The 26,827-nt window shown below is 46.3% G+C and overlaps 1 protein-coding gene across 6 annotated transcripts in view; it reads right to left on the bottom strand.

Annotated features, from left to right (window-relative positions):
- Positions 1-26,827, bottom strand: part of TIAM1 (TIAM Rac1 associated GEF 1) — a 553,722-nt gene that overhangs the window by 360,978 nt on the left and 165,917 nt on the right. For 2 of the 6 annotated variants that reach the window (XM_077480003.1, XM_077479999.1), the window contains exon 1: positions 20,869-21,030. The exons of the other annotated variants lie outside the window; for them this stretch is intronic. The gene's annotated coding sequence lies outside the window, so the exon portion shown is untranslated. Of the gene's footprint in view, positions 1-20,868; positions 21,031-26,827 lie in introns of those variants that run through there. 6 annotated transcript variants of the gene reach the window in all.

The following is a 26,827-nucleotide window of genomic DNA, read 5'->3' as shown; positions in this document are numbered from 1 at the left end:
GATGGTTACTAATGCCAACCTCCTCAAAAACTGAGAGGAGGCACCATTTAGGGCTACAAATATTGGGGAGGTCAAAGGTAGTCGCCACAAAGTGGGTCACCTGAGACCAAAATGGTCTTATCCTCTCACAGTCCCACAACATATGTAGTAGGTTACCTTCTTCCCTACCACATTTATGACACAGAGGAGAAGGCAGTTTCCGCATACGGAAAAGGCGTAGAGGAGTATAGTATATCCTATGAAAAATGCGTATCTGGATCATTTTATCTCTGGCGGAAATAGCAGTACTAAAATAAGTATCTAGAAGTTCCTCCCAATTATCGTCCGACAGGTCAGGTACATCCCTCGTCCATTGTTGTCTCAGGATTTGTAATCTAGAAATTTTAGGCTCATTCAATAATTTGTAATAATTGGAAACCAGTTTAGTATGTTCTGGTTGGGCAAGCGCCCCTTCCAAAGTAGAATTCTGAAAGGTAACAGCCCGGAGCCCAAGTTGAGACTCGGCCGCATGCTGCAACTGTAAATATCTAAACCTCCAGGATTCAGGTATACCCAACTCTTGTCGGAGCGCCGGAAAGGTTTTAAATCTACCCTCCTCGTATAATTGGTGGACATATTTCAAACCCCTTTCGGCCCAATTGCCAGCGAAAGGGAGATCTCTAAAATGTGGGAACACCGGATTGTTCCATATGGGTTGATTAGGAGAAATCGTGGGGTGGGGTTCAGGTACCAATGTCTTACATATCTTAAAGATTTTGAGAGAGTTTGCAATCATATCTGTACCCCTCCTCTCAGAAATCGCTCCTCTAAAGATCACATTTGACAGTGTTTCATAGGAGGAGAGCAACGCTGCCTCTGTTGCAGTAGCAGCATTGTTCAACTGTGGAAATAGCCACCAATGAACATATACCAACTGTGATGCATAGTAGTACAATCGCAGATTCGGTATTGCTAGCCCCCCTTTGTGTATAGGTAATTGTAAAGTTGCCAATGCAATCCGTGGATTCTTGGGAGACCATAAAAATGTAGATATCAAAGAGTCAATCTCTTGAAAGATCTTCTTTGGTACATACACTGGGCAATTCGCCAAAACATACAGCAACTTAGGGAAAAACACCATTTTAAATAAATTAGCCCTCCCCATCAATGTAAGAGGTAAACCCACCCAGTTATTGAGTTTAGCCTTAAGCGAAGCTATACAAGGAAGAAGGTTATCCTGGATGTATGCCGAAATCGGTAGCCTAACCACCACCCCCAGGTATTTAAACGATGTTGTGAATTGAAGCGGACAATGTTGTGGCAAGTGGTCAGGGGACTCTGAGTCTAACGAAAATACAGTGGACTTAGTCCAGTTAATCTTCAGGCCTGAATATACGCCGAAATCAGTGATCAACCTCAGCATTTTGGGAATCGTGTATTTAGGGTTTGACAAGTAGAGCAACATATCATCAGCATATAGCGAGATACGTTCTTCCAGGGAGCCAATCCACATGCCCTGAAGTTCCGGAGAACTCCTCAATAACCTCGCTAGAGGTTCCACTGCCAGAGCATACAACAGGGGTGACAGAGGACAACCCTGTCTGGTGCCCCTGTGGATCCTGAAGGGTCTAGAAATAATCCCATTAAGCCTAAGACGGGCAATAGGTTGATCATACAGTATCCTAATCCATGTGATAACATTCTGTCCAAAACCGAATTTTTCCATAATATATATAAGGTACGGCCACTCCACGGAATCAAATGCCTTGTGGGCATCTAAAGATACAATAGCTCGGGGGACAGACAATTTATTGGGGGCTTGTAAATTAGTGTATAATCTGCGAATATTACTATAAGTGGACCTACCAGGGATAAAGCCAGTTTGGTCTGGATTAATAAGCGCACTAATGATGGTATTTAGACGGGTGGCCAGAATCTTAGATACAATTTTTAAGTCCGTATTAATTAACGAGATGGGTCTGTAGGATTCACAGTATAGTGGGTCTTTATTGGGCTTGGGAATTAATACAATTAGGGCCTCCTTCATAGATGATGGTAAGCAGCCTTGCTCAAAAATAGTAGAGTAAAGCTTTCTTAGTCTAGGGATTAGGACATCTTGATATTCTAAATACCACTCTATAGGGAAGCCATCGGGGCCTGGAGTTTTATGTTTAGCAAAACTTTTAATGGTAAGCAGTATCTCCTCGGCGGAGATAGGTGATTCTAGAGACATCTTTTGTTCTAAGGGTAGTACCGGGAAGTCAATTTTATCCACATATTCATATAATTCCGGGATGGTATAATGGGCTTGGGAGCGGTACAGTTCCGTGTAAAATTTGTAAAAAGTTTCCACAATCTCCTCCTGAGTACCCCTGAGAGTGTTTGAGGTATCATAAACACAGGGGATGAAAATAGGGTCCGGGAGCGGAGCGGCCAAAAACGCCAGCAATTTCCCGCTTCTGTCCCCCATCTCAAAAATCCGTTGACGTTGGTATAGATTTTTCTTTTGTGTTTTCGAGAGCAGTGCAAGTTCATACTCCCTACTAACACTTTGCAGAGTTTGATAATGATGAGGCGAGGGATCTCTAACGTAAGAGTCTTCTGCCCCCTGTAACTGATTGGCCAGAGTTCTCAAACAGTCCCCAGTCGCTCTCTTGAAATCCGATACTCCTTGCATATACGCCCCCCTAGAGACCGCTTTGAAAGCGTCCCAGGTGATTAGTTCGGGGACCTCTTCCCTATTTTCCTTCCAAAAGTGTGTCACTGCGTCCCTACAAATTGATGCTACCATGGTCTCCTGCAACCAGTATGGGCTCATCCTCCACACACGCTCACCCAGGACAATGCCCGCTCTCATAGTCAGTTGTAGGGGTGAGTGATCCGATATAGCCCTGGGTAGATAGGAGATAGCCTCCACCTCTGGCAATGCAGCCCCAGAGAGGAAAAACATGTCCAGTCTAGAAAGCGATCTATAGGATGCCGATGCACAAGAGAATTCTCGGGTATCCGGGTGCTTCCATCGCCAGACCTCCTTGAGGTCATAGGACGCAGCCCAGTCACTTAACACCGTAGATGATGGTCTAGTGCAGCGTAGCCTATCCTGATCAGCATTCATGACCTGGTTAAAATCCCCTCCCATAATAAGGTGACCTTGCAACATAGGGAGAACCACCGCCATGCAGGCTCCCAATCTTTGTAAATCAAATGGTGGGGGCATGTAAAGGTTTACCAAAGTATATAACACACCCAGGTATTGCAGTATGACCACTACATAGCACCCCTGCGGGTCAGTCCTAACCTCTAGTATCTGGACAGGTAGGGACCGTAATATGAGTATAGATACCCCTCTAGAATAGGTCGAGTAAGTGGCATGGAAAGCATGGGCAATATGCCTCTTTTTCAGGGCCATAACCTTTGAACCCATCAGGTGAGTTTCCTGAAGCATAATTATTTGCGCCTTAGTGCGTTTCAAATAGTCAAATACCAGTGATCTCTTAATCTTCGAGTTCAGCCCCCTGACATTCCAAGTAAGACAGTTAAAGCTCATTCGTATAATGCAGTAGTCATATGAAGGGGGGAGAGGAGAGAGGGCAGGACAGCAAAAGGGTCCCACTCCCCCCCCCTCCCCCCCGACACATTATAGACAATAAAGCTAAAATGAAAAAGTTGAAACTCCCACCAATATTTTCGGTGTCGTTGCGTGCGTGCATCAGGTATACCAAGGAAAAAAAACAGGAGCAAACATCTCCAAGCTAACCTTCCCCATTCCCCCCTCCCCCCTCCCTGCTCATTACCCCCAACCATAACGAGCTTTAGCCCAAAAAGAAAACCAAAAAGGGAAAGAAAAACAGAAAAACTGTTTAGTCCAGGGAGTGACCAGTCGTTGCTCCCAGTGTCAGTTTAGTAAGAAAAACTCTGTCAGATCAGAAAAGAGGAAGCTTGTGCCTCCTCCGGCAAAACATATCACAAATAAGGTACCTGATACAGTAACCAAAGAAAGATATGCGCATCCCAAAGTAATTGTAGACGCCAGGTCCGGGACCGCCAGCAGGGCAAAATGGCGGTTCAGTGTCAATTCCGGTGCTTTGGGTAGGACAACTGCAAAGAGGAACAAGAACAGAATAAAGTCAACCAGAAAGTACCGCATAGATTGGTCGTCCTCCGCCCTGTGTATAGAATTCCATCAGAAACTACAGGGAAGGCACACAACGTGTCGGCCATGAGAAAACAGGCAGGGATCGGAATGTTACAGTCCATCCAACCAATCCGAGGCTTCATTGGGTGAAAGGAAAAATTGTACCTTGCCGTCATTAACAACTCGTAATTTGGCCGGGTACATCATACTATATGGAAGATTTTTCTCTCGGAGGCGTTTCTTAACATGGAGGAAGGCTGCTCTTTGCTTTTGAGTAGTAGCAGAAAAATCCGGGAAAATGGAGATCTTTTTTCCGTTGTATTGTATATCTTGTAAGTTCCGCGCGGTGCGCATAATGCATTCTTTATCCCGAAAATGAAGGATCTTGGATAAAATGGGTCGCGGAGGGGCTCCAGGGGGCATAGGGCGCATGGGTACCCTATGAGCCCGTTCGATTGCAAACAGAGGTGAGAGTGCCTCCCGTCCCAACAGAGTGCTCAGCCATTGCTCCAGGAACTGCTCCGCGTCCTTGCCCTCCGCACCCTCAGGGAATCCCACGAAACGTAAATTATTCCTGCGCATTCGGTCCTCAAGGTCTCCCAATTTAGCAGCATGTTCAGTAATCTCTTGTTGCTGTGTGCGAAGAGTAGCAGACATAGGTTGCATATTGTCCTCCACCTCACTGATTCTTTGCTCCGCGGTGGAAATCCTAGAGCGAATCTTTTGCATGTCATGTTTAACAATAGAGAGATCCAGCCTAACCGTTTCGATCTGTGTGGTCAGAGTGGTTTGGTATTGATGGATAGCGTCCATAACATGCTTCAAAGTGAGTTCCTCCTCACCCTCTGCCGTTCTCTCCCCCTCCGACCCCCTGTCCCCCAGTGGATTGGGATCCCCTGGATCGCTGCCTCTCTCCCAGGCCTCACCCTCCTCCCAGGGGTCTACGGCCTGCTCTGCTCTCGGGGACGCTGGGGGGGGGTATGCTGTCCATGCGGAGAATCCGCAAAATGTTCCCTGATGGTTGTCGGTGGTTTCGGCTTACCCGGAATACCGGAGGGCACATGTGAGTTCGCCGAGGGGCCGGAGTCAGCCTTCGCCTGTGCCTTGCCTTTGGAGGATTTCCCCGTGGCGGAGGACGCGCCGGCGCCATCTTTGGCCTTGCTGCCCGCCAGCGTGGCCGCCCGGTCCGCGGCGGATTTCTGGCTCGCAGGACCGTTCCGACCCATTCCAGCGGGTGCCCGTGAGGGTAGTGGGCAGTGCGGTGGTGACTACAAGGTCGGTATCTAGGTAGGGATAACGGATGCTGTTCAGGATGAATCGGTGCCGGAGGAGCTCCGTAAGCTTGCTGCTCACATGTCCGCCGCTGGCCACGCCCCCAGTACTGCCCTTTTTAGAGAATACAGAACCAAGTATAATTTTGTGGTGCTAAATTATTTGTATGGAACATGTTGGTGATAAAAAGAAAAGCAGTAAAAAAGATCCCCTGCAGTCAGCAACAATAGATCCCTACACAACAATAGACTCCCCCAGTAACAATTGACTCCACCCCAACAACAATATATTCCCACCCACAACAAAATATCCACCCAAGCAACATTAGACCTCCTCCCCCAGCAGAAACCACAGATCTCCCAGCAGCCAGCATCAATAGATCCTCCAGCAGCCAGGAAAAATAGACCTCTACCTCAACAGTAGATCCCTTCCAGTAACATAAGACCCTTCCCAGAAAAAATAGATTCCCAATCAGCAACAATAGACCCTCACACAAAATCAGATCCCCACCAGTGACAATAGATCCCCCAGCAGCCAGCATCAATAGACCCTCCAGCACACCTCACACCCCACGCTATTACATACATTCAATGCTGGAGGTGCCGGAACTGCGTTCCTCCACGTTCCCGCTGAAAAAAAGCCCTGCTCCCCACACACAAAAGCATAAGCAATATGAAACGAAAAAGAAGACTAAATAGTGCTCACTGTATATTTTCATTCCAATAAAAAGGATGAAATACCACTCACATAATAAGATGCATCTGAATGAGCAACTGCACAACAGTTTATCAATTTAAAATCATTACATGCATATACAGTATGTGCATTTTTAAATGTCTAAATGCATATAATCACATAACTGTGTGCATATAATCACATGAATCACATATAAATCGCATGCACACATGAATGACGCCGTAGATGTAAAATTTTCTTGTTTTCCTGGTTCTTGCTCAATTTACAGTAATAGATAAGATTGAGTAAATAACTTCATCTAAGATGACTATTTCTATTGATGATGGGAAAAAAAATATGTTGTCAGTAATGTGTCAAATAATAGGGGTGCTGAAACAAACGGTTGGGGATCAAAATGTTTTGGGATCCCCAGGATCTCTTGCCATAATGAGAATGTGGAGGTATGCATAGCCTATTTGCACATTATGGCAGACGTACCTTACAGAGTGCCCTGCTTTGGTGCTTACTCAAAGAAAGAAAATATTCATTAGACTGGCGTCTGTTAGTTGAATGCTTTGGTTTATTACTTTCACGCTCTCTTACCTTTTCTCTGCTGTTTATTACCCCTTTTCTGTTTTTATGAATTTTTTGTCTTGAGCTTAGGTAATAGATGTTGTTCAGAGGAATACAAAACATGGCATCAGTAATTTGGAAGAATTGCCTCGTAAATGGATCTTTTCTGACCTGTATGTATGTCTGTAAAGTATTATAGCCAGTGACCAGCCAGGCAACTAGCATTTTTGGTGGTGGTGAGAAGATTGGCCCATAAAAGGAACTCAGTTTGCATTGGCTTCTGTGACATCAGAAATTGTAAAAATGATTGCACTGCAACCCTTTAATGTAATTGTACGGCTAATCACTAATTCTTAATATAACCTTTAACAGGTTAATGACATTTCATGACCGGGTGTGATATGGTCTTTAATTCCCCTGAAAAATATCATTGCATTTTCTGTGCCTAGGCAACCCTGTTTGAGCCTTATAACTATATATCTGCATGTGAGATCATCTAAAACACTGCTGCCTCTGAGCGCTAGTCTCAGGAGATATGGCGTGCGATATGGTGATGTCACTACTTTGCTGCTCACTGTTCTCCTTGCTGGAAAGGAAGATATACCTGAGGGCCTGCAGTGCAAGCATATTCCTGCTTTTGCTCCTTTCAATTTATGTATCTATGCTTTCTGCACATTTCCTGCTACTAAAACCTGGCAGTCCATCAGATAGCCAGTCATCAGAGGGGTAACTCTGACCTAAGGAAGCATGGTCCTTTTCTACCAAGCTGGTCATCTACACACAGAGACAGTGCAGAATAGGGATGAGCTTCGTGTTCGAGTCGAACGCATGTTCGACTCGAACATCGGTCGTTCGTGCGTTCGCCGAATTCCGAACGTTTGGGCCGTTCGCGGCAAAATTCGTGTGGCCCACAATGCACTGCGATGGCGCAATGCATTGCTGTCTCACGATTGGCCAAGCATGCACTGTGACCCCGCATGCTTGGCCAATCGCAGCGCCAGTAGCGAGGAGAGCAATGGTAGCGCCCCACACTATATAAAGCTGCCTTTCAGGCGGCCTCGTGTAGTGTTTGTTAGCATCTGAAGCAGTGGGTGTTCTGTGTACCTTCAACACAGTTACACACCAATCTTTTTTGGCTGATTTACTATTTTGCTCTTGTGTAGTGGTTACTGTCTGTGCCCTGACCACAGTATACACCACTATATTCACCTCACCTATATAGCTAGTGATCTAGCTTTAATAATAGAGCTTGCAGTCAGTAGTGTTAGTGCGTGCTGTCTGCGTGCTCTGTACCCAGTACATACCACTATATACACCTACAAAGCTGTTCTCTATTTGAGCCCGATTGTCATTTGCTGGAGTTATTGGAAGTTGTGTGTGCCTCCAGCACAGCACAGTATACATCTGTATATACCCCTTTAACTCTGCCGTTTTCTGGTTATTGTCTGCGTGCCCTGACCGCAGTATACACCGTGATATTCACCTCACCTATATAGCTAGTGGTCCATCTTTAACAATAGAGCTTGCAGTCAGCAGTGTCACTCAGGAGATAGTGCGTGCTGTGTGCCTGCTCTGTACCCAGTACATACCGCTATTATCCACCTACATAGCTGTTCTCTATTTGGGCCCGATTGACATCTGCTGGAGTTATTGGAAGTTGTGTGTGCTTCCAGCACAGCACAGTATACATCTGTATATACCCCTTTAACTCTGCTGTTCTATAAAAAAGGCATCTGCAGGAGTTAGTGGGTGTTGTGTGCCTCCAGCACAATATAAACTACCCAACTACTGTTTTACCCAACTCCCTTCAGGCCATTACCATGTCTGGAAGGCCAGCAAGGAGAGGCAGACAGGCGCGAGCCGATAAAAGAGGGCAAGCAGGCTCTGTGTCTAGAGACAACAGTGCTGGTCGTGGACGCGGTGCATTGTCATCAGCACGTGGCCATGGGACATGCTTGTCCTTCTTTTCTGCAGCTGGACATGTTGAACCGCAACATGCCAACGACTTGGTAGAGTGGATGACCAAGCCCTCTTCATCCTCCTCATCCTCTCTCACCCAGTCTCAGGGTAGTAGAAAAGCAGCTGCCAACACATCGTCGTCCCTCCTCTCAATGTCATCATCAGTGACTCCTTCCCTAGACCCACCACGTCCTCCTGAGGAGTCTCCTGAACTCTTTGAGCACAGTGTTGGGTACATGCTCCAGGAGGATGCCCAGTGTTTGGTGGGCTCTGATGATGACACTCAGCTAGAGGAAGGCAGTAGCGTGAGCACAGAGAGAGGGGATGCTCAAGAAGGACAGCAATCTGGCAGTCATGTTCCACAAGCTGCAGCATACTGCCAGGTTTGCTACAGCGATGAAGAGGGAGGGGATGATGAGGGCACTGACTCCACGTGGGTGCCTGGAAGGAGGGAGGAGGAGGAGGAGGAGGAGGAGGAGGCACATGTCCAACGAGGCAGGATGCCCTCCGGGGGCCAGCTTAGGGGCAGCACACCGACTGAATCACACCACAGAGCTCCGCCTGCGCAGAGCGCTTCCTCTGCGCAGAGCGCTTCCTCTGCGCGTTATTCTAAAAGTTCTTTGGTGTGGGCCTTTTTTGAGACGAGTGCATCAGATCGCACCGCTGCTATTTGCAACATATGTCTCAAGCGTATCTCACGTGGCCAAAACATCAGCCGCTTGGGCACCACATGCTTGACCAGACATATGTTGACCTGCCATGCAGCTCGTTGGCAAGCATACCTCAAAGACCCACACCAAAGAACAAAGCGGACCTCTCCTTGCTCCTCATCAGCTGGCATCTCCAACCCCACTAGACCTTCAGTCCTCTCTGAAACCTGCTCTGAGAGGAATGAAGGTGTAGAATTAGGTGTGTCACAGCCAAGTGCTTCCGGGAACTCTGCTAGTGGTACATCCACGTCCGATTATAGCAGACAAATGTCCCTGCCCCAGCTGCTGGACCGGCGGAAGAAATTTACTCCCAGCCATCCACATGCCCAGCGGTTGAATGCTAGCTTGGCTAAATTGCTAGCACTTCAACTGCTGCCTTTTCAGTTGGTAGACTCGGCCCCCTTCCGTGAGTTTGTACAATGTGCGGTTCCTCAGTGGCAGGTCCCCAAACGCCACTTTTTCTCACGGAAGGCAATTCCGGCTCTCTACCGGCATGTGGAAGGCAATGTCCTTGCCTCGCTGGACAGGGCGGTCAGCGGTAAGGTGCATATTACCGCTGACTCATGGTCCAGCAGGCATGGACAGGGACGTTACCTGTCTTTCACGGCCCATTGGGTCACTCTTCTGGCTGCTGGGAAGGATGCAGGACAAGGTGCAGTAGTATTGGAGGTTGTTCCGCCACCACGCCTCCAAAATGCTACTATTGGTTGTGACACACCTCTCTCCTCCACCCCCTCCTCTTCTTCTTCCTCCATGGCCTCTTCCAGTGCTCTGTCCTCAGAACCAGCGGTGCTCCGTAGGCGTTGCAGGGGCTACGCAAGTACGCAGGCAAAACGATGCCATGCCGTGCTTGCGCTGGTTTGTTTGGGGGACAGGAGCCACACTGGGGCGGTTGTTTTGTCAGCTCTGCAGGGGCAGGCCGAGAGGTGGTTGACGCCACGCCAGCTTAAGCCAGGAATGGTGGTTTGCGACAATGGCACCAACCTCCTCTCCGCCCTCCGACAGGGACAACTGACCCATGTGCCCTGTGTAGCTCACGTCCTTAACCTGGTGGTGCAGCGGTTCTTGGGCAGGTACCCCGGCTTACAGGATGTCCTGAAACAGGCCAGGAGAGTCTGTGTGCATTTCCGCCGATCATTTAATGCCTGTGCTCGGCTGGCTGAGCTCCAAAAGGAGTTGAACCTGCCAAAGAACCGCCTTATATGTGACATGCCCACCAGATGGAACTCAACATTGGCCATGCTGCAGCGGCTGCACACGCAGCAGAGGGCCATCAATGAGTACCTGTGCGACTACGGCACCAGGACAGGGTCAGGAGAGCTTGGTTTTTTCTCACCACGCCAGTGGGGCATGATCAGGGATGCATGCACTGTCCTGTCACCGTTTGAGGAGGCCACAAGGATGGTGAGCAGTGACAGTGCATGCATCAGTGACACTATACCTCTTGTCCACCTCTTGGAGCATACGCTGCGTGGAATAATGGACAGGGCACTTGAGGCAGAACAGAGGCAGGAAGAGGAGGACTTCCTTGCCTCTCAAGGCCCCCTTTATCCAGACAGTGTTCCTGCTGTGCCACCCATCACACAGGAAGAGGGTGAGGAGGAGGAAGAGGAGGAGGAGGATGATTGTGTCAGCATGAAGGTGGAGGCTGGCACTCAGCATCAGCAGCAGCAGTCTTATAGGGATGATTTACAGTCCCAAGAAACACGTGGACTTGTACGTGGCTGGGAGGAGGTAGCTGCGGATCATGTTGTCCTTAGTGACCCAGAGGACTCCGGACCGAATGTCTCAGCTAACCTACGCTGCATGGCCTCCCTGATCCTGCAAAGCCTGCGGAAGGATCCTCGTATTCTTCGGATCAAGGAGAGGGACCATTACTGGCTGGCCACTCTCCTTGATCCACGGTACAAGGGTAAGGTTGCCGACCTTATCTTGCCATCGCAGAGGGAGCAGAGGATGAGACATCTCCGGGAGGCCTTGCAGAAAGCTCTGTGCAACGCGTTCCCAGAGACTGGGAGGTCACAAACTCCTGGTCCTGGACAACGTGTTGCTGAGGCATCAGCCAGAAGGAGCGGCGGAGAAGGTGGCTGTCTGACTGATGCTTTCAGACAATTTTTTAGTCCGCAGCCCCAAGGTATGATTGGTTCCAGCACCCATCGCCAGCGTCTAATTTACATGGTGCAGGAATACCTAGGGGCAAGGTCAGACTTGGACACCTTTCCCACTGAAAATCCTCTGGCTTACTGGGTCTTGAGGATGGATCACTGGCCAGAGCTTGCACAGTATGCAATTGAGCTACTGGCCTGTCCTGCATCCAGCGTTCTTTCGGAACGCACCTTCAGTGCTGCTGGTGGCTTCGTTACCGATCACAGGGTGCGCCTGTCCACCGAATCAGTTGATCGACTGACCTTCATCAAGATGAATCAGTCTTGGATCACCCACAGCTACCAAGCACCTGAAGCTGATGTAACCGAATAATTTTTTTTGAAATACCACATCCCTTCAAGACTGCCTATGCTGATGCTGAGTGACTGTCCTGTTATGTTGATTGTCTATCCTCTTCCTCCTCCGCTGATATGTTGGAAGAACATTTTTGGTTCTGGGTGATGCCAGCAGCCCAATTTTTCTGCCCCTGTTTAACAGGGGCGTTTAAGTACAATTTTTGATGCAATGCTTTGCAGCAGGGCTAATTCCTGCAAAAAAACTAGAGTGTATGGCAGAGGTTGCAGTGTGATGGCACCAGTGCCTAAGGCCCAATTTTTCTGCCCCTGTTTAACAGGGGCGTTTAAGTACAATTTTTGATGCAATGCTTTGCAGCAGGGCTAATTCCTGCAAAAAAACTAGAGTGTATGGCAGAGGTTGCAGTGTGATGGCACCAGTGCCTAAGGCCCAATTTTTCTGCCCCTGTTTAACAGGGGCGTTTAAGTAAAATTTTTGATGCAATGCTTTGCAGCAGGGCTAATTCCTGCAATAAAACTAGAGTGTATGGCAGAGGTTGCAGTGTGATGGCACCAGTGCCTAAGGCCCAATTTTTCTGCCCCTGTTTAACAGGGGCGTTTAAGTAAAATTTTTGATGCAATGCTTTGCAGCAGGGCTAATTCCTGCAATAAAACTATAGTGTATGGCAGAGGTTGCAGTGTGATGGCACCAGTGCCTAAGGCCCAATTTTTCTGCCCCTGTTTAACAGGGACATGTAATTACAATTCTTGATATAATATTTCACAGGAGGGCCCCTTCCTGTGCCCACCCAGAGTAACTGTGAGGACTTATAGTGTTGTGGCACCAGCACCACAACCACCAAAGGTCAATTTTTCTACCACTGTTCAACAATGGCATGTAATTACAATTCTTGATATAATCGTTCACAGCAGGGCGCTCCAGCGCCCCCCAAGAGTCACTTTGAGGGCTTACAATGTTGTTGCAAAACCAACACCTTGTTCCGCCATTTCTGCAGAGCATATAGGGCAGGCCCCTACTTTCAAACATCCAACTTACAAACATCTCCTACTTGCAAACGGAAGGAGACAACAGCAAGTGAGATGAAAAAAGATGGACGACAAAACAAATTATACAGGGGTGATAACCCTTCCCTATGTTTTCCAAAAAGCTTAAAAATATTTTTTTTGACTGGAGCTACACTTTAAAAATGTACCAGTTGAAAATTACAAACAGATTCAACTTAACACAACAAACCTACACAGTCCCAGTCTTGTTTGCACCGCCTGTATACTGCTGTTCTGAGTATATAGGGCCTGGGGGCCACACGCATTTCCTTTTTTTAATATGGGTACAGGGTTCCCCTTAATATGCGTACAAGACCCAAATAGGCTGGTAATGGGCAGGGAGGGCTACCCATGCCATTTTTCTGAATGATTTTCAACGATATTGCAGGAACCAGATATAACATTAAAACCGCAAGCAGTTTTAAATGGTGTTATTTCCGCTTAATGTCATTTTGTGCAGGGACTGTTCTAAACACGGGAAACACATGGCACTTCACAGGCATACTACAGACACCCACCAGGCACCATATTTAAAGGAATATTTCACTTTTTTTTTTCACTTTAATCGTCATTAAAATCAGTACTCCCACCAAAACGGTAGTTTTTAAAACTTTTTTTTGCAGTGACCCATGTCCCCTGAGGCAGGAGGCAGGTCGCCAAACCCTTTTTAGGACACTATCTTGCATATTAGCCGTTAAAATTAGCACTTTCCAATTCGAACGTTCGAGTCCCATAGACTTCAATGGGGTTCTAACGTTCGTACCGAATGCGGGGGTCGTTCGCAAGTTCTGGTGCGAACCGAACCGGGGGGTGTTCGGCTCATCCCTAGTGCAGAACAAGGCAGTAATGGGGAAAAAATCAGCTGCAGGGAGACCACTGACAATACTGATGACTAGTTCTTTGCCTACTTAATTTTGGGATAAGACAGCATAAAGTGTGAATACAGCCCTGACCACACAGACTTAAAATGAGATAATATATAAATTCCAAGGGCATACAGCCATGAAGGTTTTTTTCAAATTTCCAAGAGCTTTCATGTTCCTCAAAGTTAACTCTTGGGAATGGATTTCACCAGAGCGTTACAGGTTGCCATTGGAGTCCTCTTCCACTTCTCCATGACGACATCAGAGCTGGTGGCTGTTGGAGACCTTGCGCTCCTCCACCTTCCATTTGAGGGTGCCCCACAGATGCTTAATAGGGTTTAGGTCTGGAGACATGCTTGGCCAGTCTATCACCTTTACCCTCAGCTTCTTTAGCAAGGCAGTGGTCGTCTTGGAGGTGTGTTTGGGGTCGTTACGTTGGAATACTGCCCTGAGGTCCAGTCTCTAAAGGGAAGGGATCATGCTCTGCTTCAGTATGTCACAGTACATGTTGGCATTCATGGTTCCCTCGATGAACTATAGCTCCCCAGTGCCGGCTGCACTCATGTGGCCCCAGACCATGACACTCCCACCACCATGCTTGACTTTAGGCAAGACACACTTGTCTTTGTACTCCTCACCTAGTTGCCACCACACATGCTTGACACCATCTGAACCAAATAAGTTTATCTTGGTCTCATCATACCACAGGACATGGTTCCAGTAATCCATGTCCTTAGTCTGCTTGTCTTCAGCAAACTGTTTGTGGGCTTTCATGTGCATCATTTTTAGAAGAGGCTTCCTTCTGGGATGACAGCAATGCAGGCCAATTTGATGCAGTGTGCAGTGTATGGTCTGAGCACTCACATGCTGACCCTACACCCCTTCAACCTCTGCAGCAATGCTGGCAGCACTCATACGTTTATATCCCAAAGACAACCTCTGGATATAATGCTGAGCACGTGCACTCAACTTCTTTGGTCGACCATGGCGAGGCCTGTTCTGAGTGGAACCTGTCTTGTTAGACTGCTGTATGGTCTTTGCCACCATGCTGCAGCTCAGTTTCAGTGTCTTTACAATCTTCTTATAGCCTAGGCCATCTTTATGTAGAACAACAATTCTTTTTTTCAGATCCTCAGTTATTTGCCATGAGATGCCATGTTGAAATTCCAGTGACCAGTATGAGAGAGTGAAAGCAATAACACCAAATTTAACACACCTGCTCCCCATTCACAACTGAAACCTTGTAACACTAACGAGTTAAATGACACCAGGGAGGCAAAATGGCTAATTGGGCCCAATTTGGACATTTTCACTTAGGGATGTACTCACTTTTGTTGCCAGTGGTTTAGACATTAATGGCTGTGTGTTGAGTTATTTTGAGGGGACAGCAAATGTACACTGTTATACAAGCTGTACACTCACTACTTTACATTGTAGCAAAGTGTAATTTCTTCAGTGTTGTCACATGAAAAGATATAATAAAATATTTACAAAAATGTGAGGGGTGTACACACTTTTGTGAGATACTGTAAATCTACCAAGAGAGACTCTAGTTGTGGTAACTAGAGACGTGCATTGAAACATCACTTTCAAAACTCAGAGCGAACCAGTTTTAGGGAACCCACCACTTTCAGATACTGGAAGTTTTTGGTGAACTTGAAATTGTCAATAAAAATGCGGTAAAAGGTAAAAAAATCACAAAGGCATGTTTAACGCACAGCTCACATCAACACATCTCATTGACACGTCAAAAATAGACCAAGGCGCTTCTGTGGGTGTAAACCATTTGGAAAGTGTGAACGGAATAACACAATTTACTAGAGAACTCACTAATCTTTTTCTCTGATTGGCAATGTACAGATTAGATTCATGTCCAACCACTGTAAATGCAATAATATTTCAACCATAAACCATCACATGAACCAGACACAAAGATCATCTACTCAAACCGACCATATTACGAGAAACACGTTAAAGCAAAAGTTTACCTTCAGTGAAATCTGCTTGTCAATAAAATATCAATAGATCTATATATAAGCAGCAGAACTGTCAATTAAAAGTCAAGTCTGGTCTCCCAAGTTCTCAACAGAGTCCCTAAAGCCCTAATGAAGGCACAGAAATCGGCATTGAGGCAGATAGGCACCAATACCCTCCATTTTCATAACATGCAGTGGGTACAGGACTATACAGTGCCTTGAAAAAGTATTCATACCCCTTGAAATTTTCCATATTTTGTCATGTTACAACCAAAAATATAAATTTATTTTATTGAGATTTTATGTGATAGACCCACACAAAGTGGCACATAATTGTGAAGTGGAAGGAAAATGATAAATGGTTTTCAAATTATTTTTTTTTACAAAGATCTAAAAAAGTGTGGGGTGCATTTGTTTTCAGCCCCTCTGAGTCAATACTTTGTAGAACCACCTTTTGCTGCAATTACAGCTGCAAGTCTTTTTGGTGATGTCTCTCCCAGCTTTGCACATCGAGAGAGAAATTTTCACCCAATTTTTGCAAAATAGCCCAAGCTCTGTCAAATTGGATGAACAGCAATTTTCAAGTCTTGCCACAGACTATCAATTGGATTTCAATATGGACTTGGACTGGGCCATTCTAACACATGAATATGCTTTGATCTAAACCATTCCAGTGTAGCTCTGGCTGTATGTTTAGGATCATGGCCCTGCTGGAAGGGGAACCTCCGCCCCAGTCTCAAGTCTTTTGCAGACACTAACAGGTTTTCTTCTAAGATTGCCCTGTATTTGGCTCCATCCATCTTCCCATCAACTCCAACCAACTTCCCTGTCCCTGCTGAAGGAAAGCATCCCCACAACATGATGCTGCCACCACCATGTTTCACAGTGGGGATTGTGTGTTTAGTGTGATGTGCAGTGTTAGTTTTCCACCACAAACAGCGTTTTGCTTTTAAGACCAAAATTTTACTTTTTGGCCTATCTGACCAGAGCACCTTCTTCCATATGTTTGCTGTGTCCCTGAATAGGTGACTTTCTAAGGCAATTGGTTCCACTAGATTTTAGTTAGGGGCATCAGAGTAAAAGGGGCTAAATACAAATGCATGCTACACATTTCAGATATTTGTTAAAAATGTTGGAAAGTATTTGTAATTTTCCTTCCACTTAAATTATGTGCCACTTTGTGTTGGTCCATCATATAAAATCCCAATAAAATCCCATTTAAGTTTGTGGTTGTAACATGATGAAATGTGGAATTACAAGGGGTGTGAGTACTTTTTCAAGGCACTCTAAATCTAAAAAAAATGAAAAAATAAAAGGTATGAGACCTGAATTATGCTTAATTTCTTAAACTCTCATGTACATTTGCTATAGGTGCGTTTGCATATGCAGCATATACGAAAGCGAGCATGTTTTACTGTCCAGGAGCCATAGGCATGAATGGGTAAAGGTGGCTGTATGCAGCTATGTGCCGCTACTTGTGCAAACGGGCATATCTGCACAGATGCATTGTTCTGGGCCTTAAAAGTGAAGGTAACCTCTGCTTTTGTATTTTACCCAGTAAACGTTTGGTTTGTGACAAATTAACTTTAAGGCCAGTCTGTCATTGACGTCTATAGACTGTAACCTGCATCGCTTTGCATTAATCTTTTCCCATTCAGATTGCCTGGTTTGGGATGCCATCACTCCTATATATGCATAAGAGTTCATTGCCCTCGGTAGATGCATGCGCAGCTCTATGTACATTGCAAACAAGCAGGTAGCAATATTTCTCTATGTCTCTTTTCCATTAAAAATCCTGCTGGTTCACAAGTTTTAGTTTAGTTAGTCTCCTGAAGTCATTCCTTTTCACTGCCTGACCAGTTGAAATTCATTATCACTATTATTATTATGCAGGATTTATATAGCTCCAACAGTTTACACAGTGCTTTACAATATAAAGGGGGACAGCACAATTACAATTCAGTTCAATAGAAGAAGGAATAGGAATAGTCCTACATTGGACAAAAAGGACCTGCTCACATCCTGGAGTGTCAGGCAGTTGATAGGAGTTCCGGCTGCTGGGGAACAAGGAATAAGGCATGTATTCCCCCTTATTCATTACCCCTGAATGAAACAAGCAGTTAACCCTTGCATTGCGGGGAGGGACCTACTGCCAGGGTAACTGTCTCTAGCCTGGACTTGAGCTTTGAAGGTATGTCCATAATACTAACCTGGGCTGGAAATATCAAGAACCAGAAGCCAACCCAACAATATTAGCCAATTTTTGTTCCCTGACACCTAAAGGCTCTCCCCACCCCTCCAAAATTTTTTTAACTGATTCTCACTGCAATCAGCAGGCACCTCCAGGTGACTGTAGGCATCTATGACATTCTATATAGCAGCTTGGTAATGCCAAAACTTAGGGTAACCTCTGTGGTGCAACCAGCAATCACAATCTATGGTCCATCTCTGGCCTGCTTAAAGGGGTAGTAAAAGGTTCCTTTTTTTTTTTTTAAATAACAAACATGTTATACTTGCCTGGTCTGTGCAAGGGTTTTGCACAGAGCAGCGCCAAACCTCAACTTCTGGGGTCCCCCAGAGGCGCTCCTGGCTCCTCTTCTTCAGTGTCCCCACGGAGAGCTGCATTCCATGGGGGCACTCGTGCGGGCACGCTCCTGAATCCTGCCACTGCGTCCATTGACACAGACAGCAGGACTCGGTCCAGCCCCCGACTCCCGTGTCACTGGATTTGATTGACAGCAGAGGGAGCCAATGGCTTCTGCTGCTATTAATCTATCCAATGAGGACCCGAGACAGTGGCTGGAGCTGCAGGGCTTGTGCTAGTCACTGGTACGATCGGGTTCAGGTAAGTAAAGGGGGGGGGGGGTCTGGTCGGCTGCTGCACTACAGAAGGTTTTTCACCTTAATGCATAGAATACATTAGAGAGGGAGTCTGGCGAAAAATATATTTTTTTTAAAGCTAGCAGCTACAAATACTGCAGCTGCTGACTTTTAAAGTGATTGTAAACCCTTACAACCAACTTTGACCTACAGGTAAGCCTAGATTAAGGCTTACCTGTAGGTCCAAGAAATATCTCCTAAACCTACATGGTTTAGGAGATATTTGGCAAAAGACAGGCACCACTGTCTACGGTCCATGCGCGTAGGCGCACTGAGCACGCCGCTGTCAACAGCGATACGCCGCAAGTGGCGGCTCCCGTGCGCATGCGCGGGAGTGATGTCATCGCGGCTTCGCCGAATGACAGCTGGGGAGCAGCCAGACCCACCGAGAAGATGGATGCTCTGGACTACAGGGGACAGCGGTGACTTCGCTGGCTCCTGTGTCAGGTAAGTGACACATAATGGACTACTATGTGATGCATAGTAATCCATTATGCTTTACCTTTGCAGGGAATAAAAGAGGAAGTAAACCCATCAGGGTTTAATTCCTCCTTAATAAATGGGCACTTACCTTTCCTGGAGTCCAGCGATATCGGCAGCCGAGGCCGAGCATCCGCTCGGCTCTCGGCTACTGCCGGCGCCATTCTCGGTGAGGGAATTAGGAAGTGAAGTGTTGCGGCTTCACTTCCCGGTTCCCTACTGCACATGCGCGAGTGGCGCAGCACAATGGAAATGGTCTGTGCTGTCTCTGGGACTCATGTGTGTCCCAGCAGACAGTGCGGCGGGACAGGAAGAGGCATAGACTCCCATGGGAGTCTATGCCCAGAAGTGTGTACAAATACCTGTCTTAGACAGGTATCTGCACCCCCCTCCCCCCTGAAAGGTGCCAACTGTGGCACCGGAGGGGGTGGGGGCTCCGATGAGAGGAAGTTCAATTTTTGTCTGAATCTCCTCTTTAAGGTTAAAAACCTTGAGGGTTTACATAATGCATTTAGGTGGCAAAAATATGAATGCAATCTATACACTGGGGGGAGAATCTGGGGAATCTAGGATGGAAAAGGACCTGGAGGTCCTAGTAGATGATAGGCTCAGTAATGACATGCAATGCCTGGCTGCTGCTAACAAAGCAAACAGAATATTGGCATGCATTAAAAAGGGTATTAACTTCAGAGATAAAACTATAATTCTCCCGCTCTACAAGACTCTGGTCCGGCCGCACCTGGAGTATGCCGTCCAGTTCTGGGCACCAGTCCTCAGGAAGGATGTACTGGAAATGGAGCGAGCACAAAGAAGGGCAACAAAGCTAATAAAGGGTCTGGAGGATATTAGTTATGAGGAAAGGTTGCAAGCACTGAACTTATTTACTCTGGAAAAGAGAAACTTGAGAGGGAATATGATTTCAATTTACAAATACCATACTGGTGACCCCACAATAGGGATAACACTTTTTTGAAGGAGGGAGTTTAACAAGACACGCGGCCACTCATTAAAATTAGTAGAAAAGAAGTTTAACCTTAAACTACGTAGAGGGTTCTTTACTGTAAGAGTTGCACAGACGTGGCATTCCCTTCCACAGGCGGTGGTCTCAGCGGGGGGCATCGATAGTTTAAAAAAACTATTAGATAAGCACCTGAATGACCACAACATACAGGGATATACAATGTAATACTGACATAATCACACACATAGGTTAGACTTGTGTCTTTTTTCAACCTCACCTACTATGTAACCCCTTTAATGCCTAGGAGAACATTTCCACCTGAGTATATGGTGGATTAAAAGAAAAACCTGATTGCCGCATCTTTGATGTGGTTTCTGAACACACCTTCCATAGGTAATGCATATAAAAACTTTTAAAGCACAGCGTACCTAGAACACAGAGGTAGGAAAGAGATTAAGAATTGTTAAATTCCCCCAGAAACAAGATAACTGTTTTAATCAAATGACTGGATCATTACATATATCGAGGGCATAAAGACAGTCTAACCGGTGAACAGCCAACACTTATATGGCCAGTAATGCAAAGCTTTGCAGGTTACAGTCTATAGACATCAATGATAACAATAGAACCACTTTACACACATAAACAGAGAAGCACCTCTACCAAGAAAGACCTGAGCACAGCAAACAACTCTACCATCCAGCCATAGACCCTCTAGACTTTGTGACATTTCAACAGGTCAACCGGTCTCTGCAGCCTCTGTGCTTTAGAAACTGCCCACCTAGGGAACGTTCTCTCTGCTGTTCCTGGGTTTGTTAAGAGCACACATAGCAGCAGATAGAATAACCCCAGCAGCAGCAAGTCTGCAGCCAGATGAAGGTGTGACATGAGCGGTGCGTTACCTTCTTGTGTACAGTCATTGTGTCATTGCTGGCACCTCTGCAGGATCCACCATAGCAGCCCCAACTCAGTGTTATCCCAGGTGTAGTCTGTGCTGTGGGGAGGCCAGTAGTCAAAGTATACAGAATATGCCGCTCTCTCCTCCCCTCTACTGCGAAGAGGAAGAGGGAACATACAGGTATCGCTTTCAGTATGGATGGAGGGAGGGGAAGGAGAACAGACTGGGCGGTACAGAGACACAATATGAAACAACCTGCTGCCTCCATACAAAAACCTGACACCTGTCACCGCAGGGAATTCTGCACGTCTACTAAAGGCACTGTAGGAATTTTAGCAAACTTTCTTACTTATCGCAGAAGTACTAAGATTCTGATTATTTTTTTCCCTTTTATTGATTGAACTAGATCAGTGGTTCTCAACCTGGGGGTGAAATGATGATTTGCCAGGGGTCACCGAATCCTGAGCTGTTCCTGAAGCCCGCACCTCTCTCCCAGCCTTCTCGCGGCCGCCCAGCAGGGCTGCCATTAGATCCTGTGGCCGCCCAGCAGGGCTGTCCCTGGAGCTCGCAGCCGCCCATTCAGTTCATGGCATGTCTGGGGGGCAGAGACTAGAGGTCAGCTGACTGGTGAGGAATGTCTAGTGGGAGGGGCTGGAGGAGACCCCATCTCCTGATTTCGGCATAGGTGTCACTGCTGCAAGACACCAGGAAGTCGGAGATGCGGCGAAGCCAGAGACACAGTGAGTAACACTACCTGTGATTATAGTTGTCATTAAAAGTCCCCACTACAGTTCTGAGATCAGCAGATGACTTAAATTGGCTGATCAGAACTCCCCCCAGCACTGACACTTTACCCAGCCCTCACCATTACTACCACTTATCCCAAGTCCCCGCCAGCACTGCCACTCATCCTATCCCCCCCACTAAGGAGTAAGAGAAGGAATAAAAATAGAGAATACATGCAAGGGAGAGGAAAAAAAGAGGGTGAGGAGCAAAGAAAAAGGAAGAGAAAGAATAAGAGAAAGAACAAGAAAGACGGCAAGAGAGGGGGATGGGGGGGGGGACAAGAAACTAGGGTAGAGATATGAAAAGGGAAAGAAAGGATAACAAAAAAAAAAAGTGGCACATCCTAAAATATACCATAAGGGGCTTTAATACTGTATGAGTGGAAGGGACTCGGGGAGCACTAAATGTCCGTCGGTTAGGGGCGCAAATTACTTGTCTTGCCTTGGGTGCTGATGATCCCACGCTACAAAATGTTTTTTTCTGTTAGGGTTCCCCAAAACTTGGGAAATTTTATCAAGGGGTCACCACACTAGAAAGGTTGAGAACCACTGAACTAGATGGACGTGTGTCTTTTTTCAACCAGACTAAGTAACTATATGTAACAAAGTCACAGAATACAATACTAAGTAACTATATGTAACAAAGTCACTGGATACAATACTCAAGCTCTATGGCCACTTTCACACCAGCGGATCGATTCGTTTTTCAGGCGGACCCAATCAGATCACCCAGTGTTCTCTATGAAGTGGCGGAGGTCAGTGGACATGTGTCCACTAACAACCGCTGGCATCCGATCCACTAAAAACAGGAGGCTGGAATACGTTCGCCATCGGTCCAGCGGATCCGATTGGATGACTAAATGAGAAAACTGTTCATGTAAATCCAAAGTCTATTAGCTACATGTAAAATACACAGTCTATACCACTAGTGAGAATCAAGACTCAACAGGTTAGTATATTTACTTAAAGGGGTTGTAAACCCTCAAGGTTTTTCACCTTTTTTGCAGTACAGAAGGTGAAAAACCTTCTGTACTGCAGCATCCACCCAGACCCCACCTTTTTACTTACCTGAACCCGATCGTTCCGACGACAGGGATGAGCAGAGCAGCTGCAGCCACTGTCTCCTCATTAAATAGATTGATAACAGCACAGCCATTGGCTCCCGCTACAGTCAATCAAATCCAGTGACACGGGAGAAGGGGGGCGGGGCCGAGTCCTGCTGTCTGTGTCAATAGATGCAGCAGAAGGACCTGGGAGCTCATCCGCATGGGTGTCCCCTTGGAATGTGGGTCTCTGAAGAGGTACTTGATCCAGGGAGGAGCCATGAGTGGGACCCCAGAAGAGGAGGATCAGGGCCACACTGTGCAAAACCCTTGCACAGAATAGATGTATAACATGTTTTTTATTTTAAAAAAAACAAAAAAACACAACTAACCTTTGCGACCCCTTTAAAGGAAACCTAAACTGAGAAAATACTGTATTTAGGTTGCCATTGCTGAGCTCTAATTTACCAAAAAATCCAAATTTCCTAGCCGTTATGCAGATCCAAAAGGTTTCAGTATTTTAAGTCATTGACCCAAAACATATGCAGATCAGGAGTTCTGATGTTCATGTGACTTCACCAACTGGGTGCTTGTCTAAACTTGACTCAGGCAACTAGCATTGAGATCAGCAATGAGTGCTGACACTGCTTTCAGTACAGGTATGGCCTTTTTTTTTTATTGTACGATCATATATACCTAGGTGGATGCAGCATTGGTCCAATGCCGCTTCTGCCCCCCTCTGGCTCTAACACAGAGAATCGAACGATCAAACACAGATGTTCGCACAGTTCTCATAGCTCCCTGAGCTCTGCCCCCTCCTTGCTTACTGGAGCACTGGGCTGTGGAGGTGGGCAGGAGTGGCCTGCTGAGAGGCTGAGCCGGGTGTCAGTTAGGATGATTGAAGAGCTAACGCCCCCACCCCTTCAAAAATCTTGTTCTACGAAACCAGTCCCTTGTGCCAAAAAAGGATGGGGAGAAACTGCCATGCCCAAGGGGTGAAGACAGGACCAGTCACCCTGCACAGGAAGGGAGAGCAGCAGTGAGCGGTCTTTAGTACAAGAAGCTCCTGCACAGAGGTAAAGTTTAACGCCTGGATTACTGTACACCAAGATTCAAGGAAGAACACACATGACAAATGGATTAAGACACAATTTGCTTATCCCAGAGTTGAGCTTTAAATAAATTTTTTTGTATTGCAATATTTTCAGGGCCGTTTTTAAGGCAGGGCAAAAGGCTCAGCTGCCCTGGGTCCTGTCATTGTTGTGGGGCCCAAAGCAGCTGCCTCATACTTGTCAACTATCCTGGTTTAAATTCCATAATCCCTTAAAATTTTTGTCCTGTGCTGTGTCCCAATATCACAGTGTGAAGTGCTGCTACTAATGCTGCCCAGCTCTGCCCTATTGTTGTGTAAAGATGACTCACCCGCAGACCCTGTGTTTACATGTAAATTGCCGGCATTCATATGTAAATAGCAGTGGCATTCATATGTAAAAAGGGGTGGCTGGCGGCATTGATATGTATATCATGCACCCCCGAGGTCATATCCACAGTAATCTCTAGCAACCAATCAACAAGCAGAAATCATGTGCTGTAACCTCTAGCAACTAATCAGTGAGCCGTAATGTGTGCTGTAACCTCTAGCAACCAGTCAGTGAGCGGTAAGAATACACTGTTACCTCTGGCAACCAACTGCAATAGCTGCCTGATCTGATTCAGTAAACTGATTTTCTAGCTGCTATTTATTGTATGTCTCAGAGCAGGTAGAGAGCAAAACTGCATGGGGGGGGGGGGGGGGGGCAAGAAAAGTTTTGCCCAGGGTCCAATCAATATTAAAGACGGCCCTGAATATTTAAAATACGCTGCTATTACTGGTCCTTTTAAATATACAGAATATATAAAATGTATTGGTTTTTCAGGATGGAATTAGAGCTCATTTACACTTGCTTCGTCTTCAACACACATTAACATCTAGTTTACACTTGCTTCAAAACAAGGCTTCGGACAGGCTTTGTTAAAGCTCCCTGAACGCCAGTCAAAGCTCCTGTCACAAAATAAAATAGTTAACTTATGCTGCGTACACACGGGCGGACTGTATGGCGTACTTAGTCCGTCAAAACACATTTCAGCGGACAGTACGCTCGTGTGTGGGCTTCAGCGGACTTTTTCAGCGTGCAGTCTGGCGTACTAAGTATTTCGGATTTTTCGAAATTCTGTCCGTCATACTTTGGTTTCAGCGGACAATCCGCTCGTCAGTAGGCTAGTTCGACGGACTAAGAATGGCGCATGCTCAGAAAGGATTTACACGGCGGAAGGGTGCTTTGCTGTGTATTGGACTTCCTATTTCTAGTCCCGTCGTACGTGCTGTACACGTCATCGCGCAAGCTTTCGATGGACTGTTTGTGCATCCGTGTGTGGTCAAGTCCGTTCAGTCGAAAGTTTGACAGACTGTCCGTCGGATTGTATGACGGACTAAGTACGCCATACAGTCCGCTCGTGTGTACGCGGCATTACAGTCCTGTTTACACCTTGCTTTTGCTTTGGCTTCACATCAAGAATTATACCCCAGTTAGCTTTAGTGTTGCTTCAAAGCCACCATAGAAGTCTATGACAAAGCTCGCTTGAAGCCCCACTGAAGCCTGACCGAAGCCTCACCAAAGCCCAACCAAAGGCTCACCAAAGCCCCACCAAAGGCTCACCAAAGTCCCACCAAAGTCCCACCAAAGTCCCACCAAAGGCCCACCAAATCAAATTAAATCCAGTGACACAGGAGGTGAGAGGCGGGGACAATTTCTGCTGTCTGTCAATTGACGCAGCAGCAGGACTCAGGAGCGCACCTGCACAGGTGTCCTCTTGAAATGCGGGCCTCCGAGAAGGCACTTGATGCGGGGAGGAGCCAGAAGCGCTGCTGGGGGACCCCAGAAGAGGAGGATCGGGACCACTCTGTGCAAGTGATAAAAGCCCCACCAAAAGGCTCATCAAAGCCCCCTCATCGAAGCTCCAACAAAGCACCACAAAGCCTCATCAAAGCACCAAGCAAAAGCAAGGTGTAAACAGGACTGTAAGCTAACCATTTTTTTTAGTGACAGGAGCTTTGACTGGTGTTCAGAGAGCTTAAACAAAGCGTGTCCAAGTGTAAACTAGCCCTAATGGTTCTTTTAAAAAAAAAATTGCTCTAAAAAAGGAACTGCAAGAATTATTTTATAGTCATCCCGTCTGATCTCTAGAAGTGTTTTGACGCCTGTCCAGTATTCAGCGAGGACCCAACCTGAGAAACAAATATGGTTTTCTATGTCAGAGTATGAAGAATGTTGTCACACTCCATTCCATGCAGAGTTCTGCAGCATGCCACACATTGCAAATGCTCTGCCTTTTCCTTGTCTCTCTGTGACAGTCTGAGAAATGCAGAATTCTGCAGATATATTACATGAAATATATCAGGAAAACATAGGCTAAACCTAGAACTAGAAAGATATTTATCATATAATTTTATTTTGTACATGAGAGCCTCATACCAATAAGCATCCCATCATTCTCAGAACCTGCTGACATTCAGCAGGCTCCCTTGTGCTTTTTTGCTTCCCCCACCTATCTCTCCCATGTGCCTCCATATTGTTATAGTTAATCAGGCAGAACCGTTCCATCAGACACAACCTCCATAATAAAACTGTACTATAGGCAAATATAAGAGCAATAAAATAAAAGAGCAAATTAAACCAGCACTGTATCGATTTTTTTTTTCAACAGCAATTAGTGCAAATGCCCATGTTTTTGCTGGTATCTGTCTCTTGCAATCCACTACACAGAGCTCAGACCGGAAGGTGGAGAAGCAGCATAAGGTGCCAATCAGGTGAGCAGCAGTGGACATGAGCCAATAAAGAACATGCTGATAGAAGGGCTAGTTTACACTTGCTTCAAAACAAGGCTTCGGACAGACTTGATTAAAGCTCTATGAACGTCAGTCAAAGCTCCTGTCACTAAATAAATGGTTAGCTTACAGTCCTGTTTACACCTTGCTTTTGCTTTATTTCAAAAATTATACCTCATGTAGCTTTAGTGGTGCTTGAAAAAGTTTTCAAAGCCTCCATAGAAGTCTATGGCAAAGCTTGCTTGAAGTCTCACAGAAGGCCCACTGAAG

The sequence above is a fragment of the Lithobates pipiens genome, unplaced genomic scaffold, assembly GCF_037356315.1.
Source record: "Lithobates pipiens isolate NorthernLeopardFrog02 unplaced genomic scaffold, aLitPip1_a1.2 Scaffold_16, whole genome shotgun sequence".
Taxonomy (NCBI): domain Eukaryota; kingdom Metazoa; phylum Chordata; class Amphibia; order Anura; family Ranidae; genus Lithobates; species Lithobates pipiens.
This window is presented reverse-complemented; position numbering and strand designations above follow the sequence as displayed.